The sequence below is a fragment of the Helianthus annuus genome, chromosome 12 (assembly GCF_002127325.2).
Source record: "Helianthus annuus cultivar XRQ/B chromosome 12, HanXRQr2.0-SUNRISE, whole genome shotgun sequence".
Classification (NCBI taxonomy): domain Eukaryota; kingdom Viridiplantae; phylum Streptophyta; class Magnoliopsida; order Asterales; family Asteraceae; genus Helianthus; species Helianthus annuus.
Window position 1 is genome coordinate 12944487 of NC_035444.2, and position 11663 is coordinate 12956149.

The following is an 11663-nucleotide window of genomic DNA, read 5'->3' on the forward strand; positions in this document are numbered from 1 at the left end:
ATGCTAAGGGTTGCACCTACAAATACTTTGTATCTTGTAAGCCCCGGGAATTTACAGGGGAGAAAGGTGCTGTTGATTGTATCACCTGGCTAGATGAGATGGACACTATTGTGGACATCAGCGGGTGTGCAGCGAGGGATGTGGTGAAGTATGTGTCCCAATCATTCAAGGGCGAGGCCCGGGCATGGTGGAGGGCGTTGGTGCAGGCATCTGGTAAGTCTGCTTTGTACAAGATGACATGGGAGGAATTTATTGCTCTCATTAAGGAAAACTACTGCCCTCAGCATGAGGTTGAGAAGATCGAGGCTGACTTTGTGTCACTGGTGATGACGAACCTGGACTGCCAGGCATATTTGACGAGTTTCAATACAATGTCTCGTCTGGTCCCATACCTTGTGACACCAGAACCCCGAAGAATCGCCCGTTTTATTGGGGGCTTGGAGCCCGCAATAAAGGCGAGTGTAAAGGCCTCTCGGCCGACGACCTTCAGGTCAGTTACTGACCTTTCCTTGTCTCTTACCTTAGACGCTGTCCGTCTGAGGACACTAAGGAACAAGGAGGCTGAGAAAAGAAAACGTGAGGATGATACCTCACGAAGATCAGGGAAGAAGCACCGTGGAAGCGGTGAAGGCAAAAGAGGGTCGGAGGCAAAGAAGGATGGGCAAACTGGTGAAAGGCCCAACTGCAAGATCTGCAAGAAACCCCACTCTGGGAAATGCAGATTTGCATCGAACTCACAGTCGCAACCAAAGACTCCTTCCTATGGACTATGCAAGTCCAAGGATCATAAGACTGTGGAGTGCAAGAAAATCAAGGATGCAACCTGCTATGGTTGTAATGAAAAAGGGCACATCAAGAGTAACTGCCCTAAGTATGCCAAGAAGGCGGAAGAAACAAAGAAGTCAAATGCGAGAGTTTTTCGCATGGATGCAAAGGAAGCGGTCCAGAACGACAACGTGCTTACAGGTACTTTTCTCGTAAATAATATATTTGCAAGAGTACTATTCGATTCTGGCGCCGATAAATCCTTTGTAGACCAGAAATTTTGCCAACTACTAAATATGCCTATCAAAACCCTTGATATGAAATACGAAGTAGAGTTAGCAGACGGCACGATAGAAACCGTCTCAACTGTTCTAGAAGGATGCGAAATATCCATTAGGAACCATTCTTTTCCTTTATCTCTACTTCCCTTCAAATTAGCGGGTTTTGACATTGTGCTAGGCATGGACTGGTTATCCCATAACCAGGCCCAAATCATTTGCGGCAAGAGGCAAATAGTTTTAAAGACTCCGAGTGGTGAATCGCTTACCATTCGAGGAGATACGCAGTACGGGTTACCCGAAGACGTATCTATGCTCAAAGCCTCAAGGTGTTTAAACAGAGGCTGTGTAATTTACATGGCCCAGGTGATAATAGAAGAACCTAAGCCGAAGATCGAGGATCTTCCTGTCATTTCTGAATATCCTGAGGTTTTTCCTGAAGAACTACCTGGCTTGCCACCAGATAGACAAGTGGAGTTCAGAATAGACATCATTCCTGGAGCAGCTCCAATAGCAAGAGCACCTTACAGGCTAGCTCCAACGGAAATGAAAGAACTGAGGACCCAGTTGGATGAACTGCTGGCGAAAGGTTTTATCAGACCTAGTTCATCTCCTTGGGGAGCACCAGTCCTATTTGTAAAGAAGAAGGACGGATCGATGCGGTTGTGCATCGACTACAGAGAGCTAAATAAAGTTACCATAAAGAACAGATATCCTTTGCCGAGGATTGATGATCTGTTCGATCAGCTGCAAGGAGCGAGCTACTTCTCAAAGATCGACTTAAGATCGGGCTATCATCAACTAAGGGTCAGAGATGAGGATGTACATAAGACAGCATTTAGGACTCGCTATGGTCATTTCGAGTTCCTAGTGATGCCTTTTGGGCTCACGAATGCACCGGCTGCGTTCATGGATCTCATGAATCGCGTCTGCAAGCCGTATTTGGACAAATTTGTCATAGTCTTCATCGACGATATCCTTATATATTCCAAGAACCAAACTGACCACGAGAAGCACCTCCGTTGCATTCTCGAATTACTACAGCGTGAGAAACTCTACGCCAAATTCTCGAAATGTGAATTCTGGCTACGAGAGGTTCAGTTTTTAGGACACGTTGTGAGTGAGCGTGGTATCCAAGTGGATCCCGCTAAGGTAGAGGCGGTCATGAACTGGCAAGAGCCAAAGACGCCTACCGAAATCCGTAGTTTCCTGGGATTAGCAGGATACTACCGGAGGTTTATTGAAAATTTTTCAAGGATTGCTGCGCCCTTGACTTCCTTGACCAAGAAGAAAGAAAAGTACATTTGGGGCCCAAAGCAGCAAGAGTCCTTCGAAATACTGAAGCAAAAGCTAAGCAACGCACCTGTGCTGACATTACCAGAGGGTACAGATGAATTCGTAGTTTACTGCGATGCATCACACACGGGCATGGGGTGTGTGCTTATGCAGAAGGGCAAGGTGATTGCCTATGCTTCAAGGCAATTAAAGGTGCATGAAAAGAATTACACCACCCATGATTTGGAGTTGGGTGCCGTTGTATTTGCACTGAAATTGTGGAGGCACTACCTTTATGGTATTAAATTTGTGATTTATTCTGATCACAAAAGCCTTCAGCACCTGTTCAACCAGAAAGAGTTGAACATGAGACAGCGCCGTTGGATGGAGACCCTGAATGATTATGACTGCGAGATCAGGTACCATCCCGGCAAGGCGAATGTAGTCGCCAATGCCTTGAGCAGAAAGGAAAGGGTAAAACCCATTCGAATCAATGCCAAAAGCATTGAAGTCAAGAACAATTTGATTGAGAGGATATTAGCTGCACAGCGAGAGGCTGTGTTGGAAACTAATTACCCTAATGAAAAGCTGGGAGTAACCGAGGAGCAGTTGACTCTTAGCAAGGATGGAATTCTTAGGCTGAACGGACGTATATGGGTTCCGATTTATGGAGGACTACGAGATGTTATTCTCCAGGAAGCCCATAGTTCCAAATACTCAGTCCATCCTGGTGCTGACAAGATGTATCAAGACTTAAAGGCAAATTATTGGTGGATAGGCTTGAAAAAGTCTGTAGCCGCCCACGTAGCAAAGTGCTTGACTTGTGCTCAAGTCAAAGCCGAGCACCAAAAGCCGTCCGGCTTGCTACAACAGCCTGAACTTCCCGAGTGGAAGTGGGAATGTGTAACTATGGACTTCATAACCAAGTTACCCAAAACCAGGAAAGGAAACGATACAATATGGGTCATAGTTGATAGGCTGACTAAATCAACTCATTTTCTACCCATCAAGGAGACGTATAGCTCCGATATGTTAGCCCAACTTTATGTTGATAAGATTGTAGCCTTACACGGCATACCTGTGACTATTATCTCCGATAGGGATACCAGGTACACGTCTCACTTCTGGAAGAGTTTCCAGCAATCTTTGGGCACGCGTCTAAACTTTAGTACCGCTTACCATCCACAGACGGACGGTCAAAGTGAGCGTACTATCCAAACGCTTGAAGACATGCTTCGTGCATGTGCGATCGATTTAGGTGGTAACTGGGATAAGAATCTACCCCTGATCGAATTCTCCTACAATAATAGCTACCACACCAGCATAAAGGCTGCGCCTTTCGAGGCATTATACGGTAGGAAATGTAGATCGCCTGTTTGTTGGGCGGAAGTAGGAGAGGTCCAATTATCAGGACCAGAGATTGTTTTCCAGACAACGGACAAGATTGTCCAGATCCGGGAACGTCTCAAAGCTGCCCGCGATAGGCAGAAGAGCTACGCTGATCCAAAGCGTAAGGATTTTCACTTCGACGTGGGTGAAAAGGTATTGCTTAAGGTGTCACCCTGGAAGGGGGTGATGCGTTTCGGCAAGAAAGGCAAACTGAGTCCGAGATACATAGGACCTTTTGAGGTCATTGAACGGGTCGGGTCAGTCGCCTATAAGTTGAACTTGCCTGAAGAGCTCAATGGAATTCACAGTGTGTTCCACATCTGCAATCTCAAAAAGTGTTTCGCCGATGAATCGTTGGTGATTCCACATACAGATGTGCATATAGATGAGAGCTTAAAGTTCATAGAAAAACCTTTGTCGATTGAAGATCGACAGGTGAAGAAACTTCGAAGAAAGCACGTACCGATTGTAAAAGTCAAATGGGATGCTCGTAGAGGTCCTGAATATACGTGGGAAGTCGAAGACACAATGAAAGAAAAGTACCCCTATTTATTTGGGTAAATCTCGGGTCGAGATTTATTTTAAGGGGGTGAGGATGTAACACCTCGAATTTTTGTGTCCAATGATGTGTTAACACGTGTCATTTGATTACACGTGGCATCTATAATAAATAAAGGACTAATTTTGACAAACCTTGAAAGTATATAAATTCGAGGGTTATAAATGTCAACAAGGGTAAATATACTGTATAATAACCCTAAATAAATGCTTGTACCTTCAAACGAATAAATCATAAATCGTACGGAAGCGAAACGCGGGAGAAAGTGAGAGGTTACGAACTACAGGGGTTAACTGTGTCAACATGTTTAATAATACCTCTGAGTGACCCTTTAACGTTCCCAAGGCTTCGTAACAGTATTATACGCTCACTAGAATATACTGTATAAATTCCACGAAGTTCCGTTTTAAAACGAAAGAGTTATACTCGCATTCGTATAAGAAGGGTTAAAAGCGTCAAAAATGAAAGTTAAGGCTTTCTGAATAACTAATAAACTAAACGGGGACTTAATAATGCGGGTAAACTACACGAGGCCCCTATCGGTAAATAACCGAGGGCCAAACCGCAAAGTTACCCCTTCAAACCCGAAAGGTCAGGTAAATCATTACGAAATATTTCGTTATTAATTACCAGGATTTCGTAATCATGACAAAAGATTTTAAAAATCTGAAAAACAAACCTCTCGCGACCCGCGTGAAGTTTAAGCTTAAGTTGAGGCGGGCCGCGAGCCATCTCAAATACGCGTCTGATTTCTTAAACTCAGGCGACCCGCGTAAAAGTGCATGGGAACTCCCATGCGGGTCGCGTAAAGTGCCCAGATGCAGAAACTTTGTAGTTTCTTGCCTTTTGAGCATTGTGAACGATCAAACCTCAATTAATGGAGCATGGGCGCCCCCTACTCGACCCATAGCCCTCTGGGACACCTACCCATCATCTCTGGACTGTTGTAGGTGATTGTAATGATCATAGATGCTTGGCATTGGCTATAAATAGCCACATTATGCACATAACATTCACAACACCAAAAACACACATCTCTGGTCATTGCAAGAGCCCTCAAGTCCTCTTCTCTGCTCTATAAGCAAGAACACACTTCTGTAAGTCGTTCACAACCATTTTGGTCTTATATTTCCATAGTTATAGCTCATAAACACAACCGTCGTAACTAACGGTTGTCATTACCATAACTTGCAAATGGTTCAGTCTTATGACGAATCAAAAGTGGTTATGATTTGGTATTTATGTGGGTAATAAACCTCTAAAAGGGTTCCCCCTGATCACCACTCTAACTATGTCAAATATCGAGTCAAACGTGCGGTTAAAAAGTCAACAGAAAGCTATTTTAGCGATTTATGCATAATCTGTAATGTACATACTAAGGAACCTGTTTTGATAATCATAAAACATGATAATAAGTATATAAACTTGTTTGCGCTCGTTTGAATCGACCGTTTGCTATATTGACCCGGTTCGGAGCCGAATGTCGCAAAAGTTTGACTTTTGCTTTGACTTCAGTTCTGACCCGTTTTAGTGAGGTATAGATATACCTTAGGACTCTCTTAGGACCAGGTTACATGATGGTATCAACCTCTGTGATCGGTTCATGAGTTATCCGAGTCTTTTGCGCATTTCCGTCATTCGCCTAAAAGTTGACCGTAACGGCCTTTTGAAAATAACACGAGTATTTCGGACACGTGAACGGACCAGAACCTTGCTTACTAAAATCTAAGCATGTCCTTAAAGTTTCACGTCAATCCGAGGTCTAGAATGAGAGTTATGCTAAATAGCGCAAATTAAATAAATTTTAGTAATTAACGGCGCAATTAGCATAACGCTCATCTAACCCAAGATTTCATCACAAAAACTTTTACCCACTGTATTAAAATAATATTTTGGAAATTTTAAAGATTTTTAATAATTTTTACCTCGTTCATAACCTGCGGTTATGGCTACGGTTCGGTAAATACCGAATATGCCCTTTTCGGCCAAAACATGAGTTCTACAAGGTCTTTTGACCCGATTCCAGTTGCTACTGATTTTAAATAATAAATAAAGTATTTTAAGCTTTATAAGATGTTCGGGAAACTCAGATTTCCTGTAGAACTCGAAAAGCCCTTTTTAAAGTCTTTAAAATGACCGAAAAGTCCCTACGGGGCATAATATTAACTTAAACTCGTTACGGGCGTCACGGAAGGTATCCTACTGATACCACAACCCATTTAAGGCATATTGACTTAGGAAATAAGCGTACGACTCTCATGGTTAACCGTTTCGCCTATTGCGCGCACGGTTCGGCTTATGAAACTAGTTTTCATAAATTAGCCGATACGGGTCAAATTATATTATTTGAACCCCAAAATCCAGAGTGTGAACCTTGAACCCATATAAAACAAGTCTCTGAACTTGTTTGGGGCAGAATCACATTCCATTCTCGGTTTTCGCCTTTCACGCGATTAAACCATATCTATATATATCGGAACCAACCGGTCTAGGCTACGGCCATAATAACGACTCGTTAGGATTCTAAGAGGTTAATTAAAACCTTCGTTCCAGATTAGGAGCCCCAGTAAAAGCTATCGGTGATTTAATCCAAATTAAGGAAATATACTTGCAAAGGTAAATACTTTAACTTATTTCCCCTATATGGGCTTGGGTTACGGTATATTAATACCGCTTGATTGAGCATTATATTCTTCCATCGCTTAGGTGGTTGCTTAAATAATATGATCGGCTCATTTAAACAGTTTTGTTGCTTAAAAGCCTTTGGGGGGTTTAATGACCGTTGTCCCGGATATCCTTGGCATCATTTTACGAAATGGCCACGACCATCGACATCCCGGTGTAGGCGTACACCCGGTATAAAGTGTCGACATTAAATTAAAAGACGTAGCCGTTGGTTTTTATACTACGGTTTTACGCAATGTGGTGTGTCTATAAATCTTTAACCCGGCACGACCCGGGCTACTGAACGCATAAAAGAACATGTAAAACGTTCACAAGATTTTATTATAATTTTCCCAAGTTATAAAAGAGTTTGTGCCTTGTGCATTCAAATCAATTTTAATAAACATTTTCAAATGTGTCAGTTTAATGTATTTACCAGTGTAAACTGACGTATTTTCCCCAAAAAGATTAAGTGCAGGTACTATACGAATTTGGCTGGTATTAGCTGCCTAAGCATCACGAATAGTCTCGCAAACTCGATGCCGTATCTGAATGAACAACATTTATTTATTTTGATCCGCTGTGGATATATTCAACTTCTGTAATACATTTGATATTACAACCAGAGGTTGAAGTTTATATATTTATCTTAAGCTTCCGCTGTGCATTATATAATTGTGTGGTTTGACTATATTGTTGCCAACATCGTCACGGTAATCCCCTACCGGGCCCACCGGTGAGACACGTGGAAATCGGGGTGTGACATACATGATCATGTAACTTTTACTCTAAAAAAAAACATTGTTATAAATACAAAAAATAACAGATGAAAAGAAATCAAAGAAATTAGGTTGATATTAACGGACAATGGATGAATGATGAAATAGATAATAGCATTACCTTTGATCGTGTAGAATGGATTGACAGAAACTCTAAATGTTAGATGTGAATGAAAGACAATGAAAGAAAGGTATTTATAATAGAGGATGAGTTTGAAATTTTATCAATCAATTTTAAATTTTAAAATTTGGTAATGAAAATTACTAAAATACTCAAATCAAGGTGAAATAATTTCTTTGATTTAGCAGTTCCCAAAAATAATGTAAACGTTAATTTATGGTAATAAAAAAGGTTAGTTGTTAAAATTTAAAAGTTAAACATATTATGTAAAATTTTACATCATATTAATATCTAAATTTGTAAAGATATTTATCATCTCATTTAAAAATTAAAAATATGTATTGCATATCTGAAGGGGTATGGTCCCAAAACGACCATTACCCGCATCAAACAAACCCCTACCAGCAGGCAAACCGCACCCATGCGGTCACATCCTTCGAACCCATTCGGTTCGAAGATGAATAGCTTGACCCAAGTACGAAAGGAGATGAGCATATCGATGCGGCTGGCACCGCATCATATGGCCATTTTCGTCACGACAAGGGAAGCGAGCAAATAGTCTCCACATACGATGATGCGGCCAACACCGCATCTCGCGTATTTCTTGATCACAAGTAGGAGACGCGGTAACTTCAGACGTTACCGCATGCAGCGATGCGGCTCGCACCGCACCCTGCGTATCCAACAAGTGGACTGACACGCCAGGCAAGTGGCTGACACCACGAGGCAAGTGGCCCCGGCGACAGTCCCCTGTCAGAGCTATTAAAGCAATGGGCTGACGTGGCGTAACCCCCACGGCCGGCGAGACTGACACACCTGCAACGGTGCAGCTCGTCGTCAGCCCATCCATCAATCTCCTCCTTCACTCCTCGGCTATAAATACCGACCCCAAACCAGGTTTGAGGTATCATCTCTTCACAACTCTAACTACTACTATAATCTTGCTTTGCTTCCCAAGCAAACTACTGATTCTCACGCCGGAGAGTGGTAACAAGGAGCACCCCCCCACCCCATCCTCCTTGTTACGAGTCACGGCTTGTTTCCTTGTGCAGGAGATCATCCACCGGTGACCCAGCCAGCGATCTCCGAGAGGAAGGGATTAACCCTTCTTGACGAGACCAGTGTGTTAACCCTGCCCGGTTAACCATTGTTTCATCATTGGCGCCCACCGCTACTCTTAGCACTTTTTAATCCATCCCTCTCCCTCTCAAGATCATGACTGATAACCAAAACACCAATACGGATAGCCCAAATCCCCCGGCCCCAACAGGGGTCCACCCTTCGACCCCCCAACCCGGACACATTGGCACGTCCACCCAAAGGATCCCATCCTTTGCGTTCGGACACGACTTATCACAGGCCCCAACTGTGCTTCCACCAGGCGTGGACTTACACTCCTGGTACCAACAGCAGACTGACCTGCTGATAGCGGCTTACAACCGCGCTTGTACGGAAGCAAACGTACAAGCTGGGCCTACTCCAATACAACACACACCTGCCAACCGTATACTCCAATACGATGGCAGGTTACACTCACGTCCGGCTTCCAGAAGCCGACATGACGACCGTGGATCATCTTACTGTTCGGTCCATACACTCAATGAGGATACTTCCTCATATGAGTCCCGCTCCAGAGGGCCAGTGCATACCCGCCTGGGCCCCTATGGGGAAGATAGGAGGCGGTCAGCCTCCAGGCGCGGCCCAGGCATCCAGAGCCGACTGGGCCCGCAACCTTACACGGAAGGGTACGGTCATACCGACCCTGACGATCAAACCTACCGCGGGGAGTCTCACGACACCAACAGCAGACCAGGGGGACGCAACTATGTCCCTCCCAGTCACCCCCGCACTACATACCTCAGGGCGGCAAAGCGCCCTGTGCACGAACCATACAGGCCAAGGGCCGCGGCCGAAAATTCAAAATTCGTCCCGCACATCGCCAACGCCGATATCACAACGACAAAATTCCCAGTCAACATTGGGAAATACAGTGGCTCGACCGACCCGGACGACCACATGAACATCTTCACAGGCGCAGGCGTCAATGGCAGGTGGGACGAACCCACCTGGTGCAATTTTTTCCCCTAGACCCTTATCGGTCTGGCGAGGGCATGGTTTGATTCTTTGCCAGTGGGATCACTGGATTCTTTCGAGGACTTGCGCACCAAGTTCCTCGCCCATTTTAGCCAGCAGCGACGCCACGAACGCGATTCGCTGGACGTCATGAACATCTGGCGAAGGGATGACGAATCGCTCGAAGCATTCGTCATCCGTTACAATAAAGAATGCCTAGAGATAGGCGACGTGGCGGACCAAATGGCACGAAACCATTTTATTCGGGCCGTCAAGGACAGAGAGATGATCATGACCATCTCTGGCAAGGAGGGTTTGCCTAAAAAATGGGAGGATGTCATGACCGCAGTCAAGACATATGCCCAGACACAGCGGTCGCTCGAACCGCACGTCAAAAAGGCAAAACCCCAAGCCGAAACATCCCACCAAGGGTCCAAACGTAATAACAAACGCAACCGGGATGCGGGCAATCGGGATACTACTAAACCCTATTTCCCGCAACCCAACACGTTTGACCCACAATGCTACAACCCGGCCCGAGACACTCGGGCACCAAGAAAAGAATCTCGGGACCGCAAATGGACCGAGATCAACCAGTCGCCAAGAGAGGTCCTCCTCGCGGACCCACAATTCTTGCGACCGGCCCAACCAATGAAGTCCAAGAAAAGTCAGGACCTCGCACTATACTGTGAGTACCACAAGGACTCGGGCCACACCACCAACAACTGCATCAGTCTCCGGCTGGAGATTGAGCGGGCGTTGAAAGAGGGGAAACTGCAACACCTTTTACCAGGTGGACAAAAGCCCACCAAGCATATCACCCCTCACAACGAAGGTACCTCCTCCGGAAAGAAAGCCATGTACGTGGCTTCCACCCACATGATCTACGGAGGCAAGGGTAGGCCGCGAAAAGCGGCACGAAGACCGGACAATGATTGGAAAGACGAGCAAGTCGTCTTCCCAAAAGTCCGCGGCGGACCGCGTGACAGACGCGCCGTCGTCATTTCAGGCCAGCTGGCCCATTACTGCACCGAGCGTCTGTTCATTGACCCGGGCAGTACATCCGATATAATCTACGAGCAGTGCTTCAATCAATTTGACCAAGAGGACAAAGATCGATTGCAAGCCGTAGATTACCCGCTGGCCGGATTCGCAGGGGAAACAGTCTTTCCCCTAGGCCAAATTACATTTCCCGTGCGTCTTACCAATGGTAAACACACGCGGACAGAGGAGGTAAACTTCATGGTTTTACCCCACACCTCCAATTATGATGTCCTCCTTGGGAGAGAATCCCAAGGAGATTTCAATATGATCACATCCGTCCCCCACTCCGCGGTTGGTTTCCCAACCGCATCGGGGGTTGCAATCATCTACGCCCGCAAGGACGTCATGATGACGGACGAAGCACGTCCGACAAAGGTCGCAAGGCCCACCCCCGTCGACCAACCGGAAAAATGGGTTCTCAACCCAACACATCCGGAACAGAAGGTCACATTGGGTCACGCTTTATCCTCGACCACCAGAGCGCACCTGAAGGAGCTCCTCTTCAGGAACCAAGACATCTTCGCATGGACTCCAGCAGACATGACAGGGGTCCCACGTGAAATAGCGCAGCACTATTTGAATACCAAACCAGGTATCAAACCAGTGATCCAAGGCCAACGCCACCTTGGGTCAGCTAAAAATCAGGCGATGCAAGAGCAGATCGAAGAACTGCTCTCCGCAGGTATACTGCGGGAAGTCAAGTACCAGACTTGGTT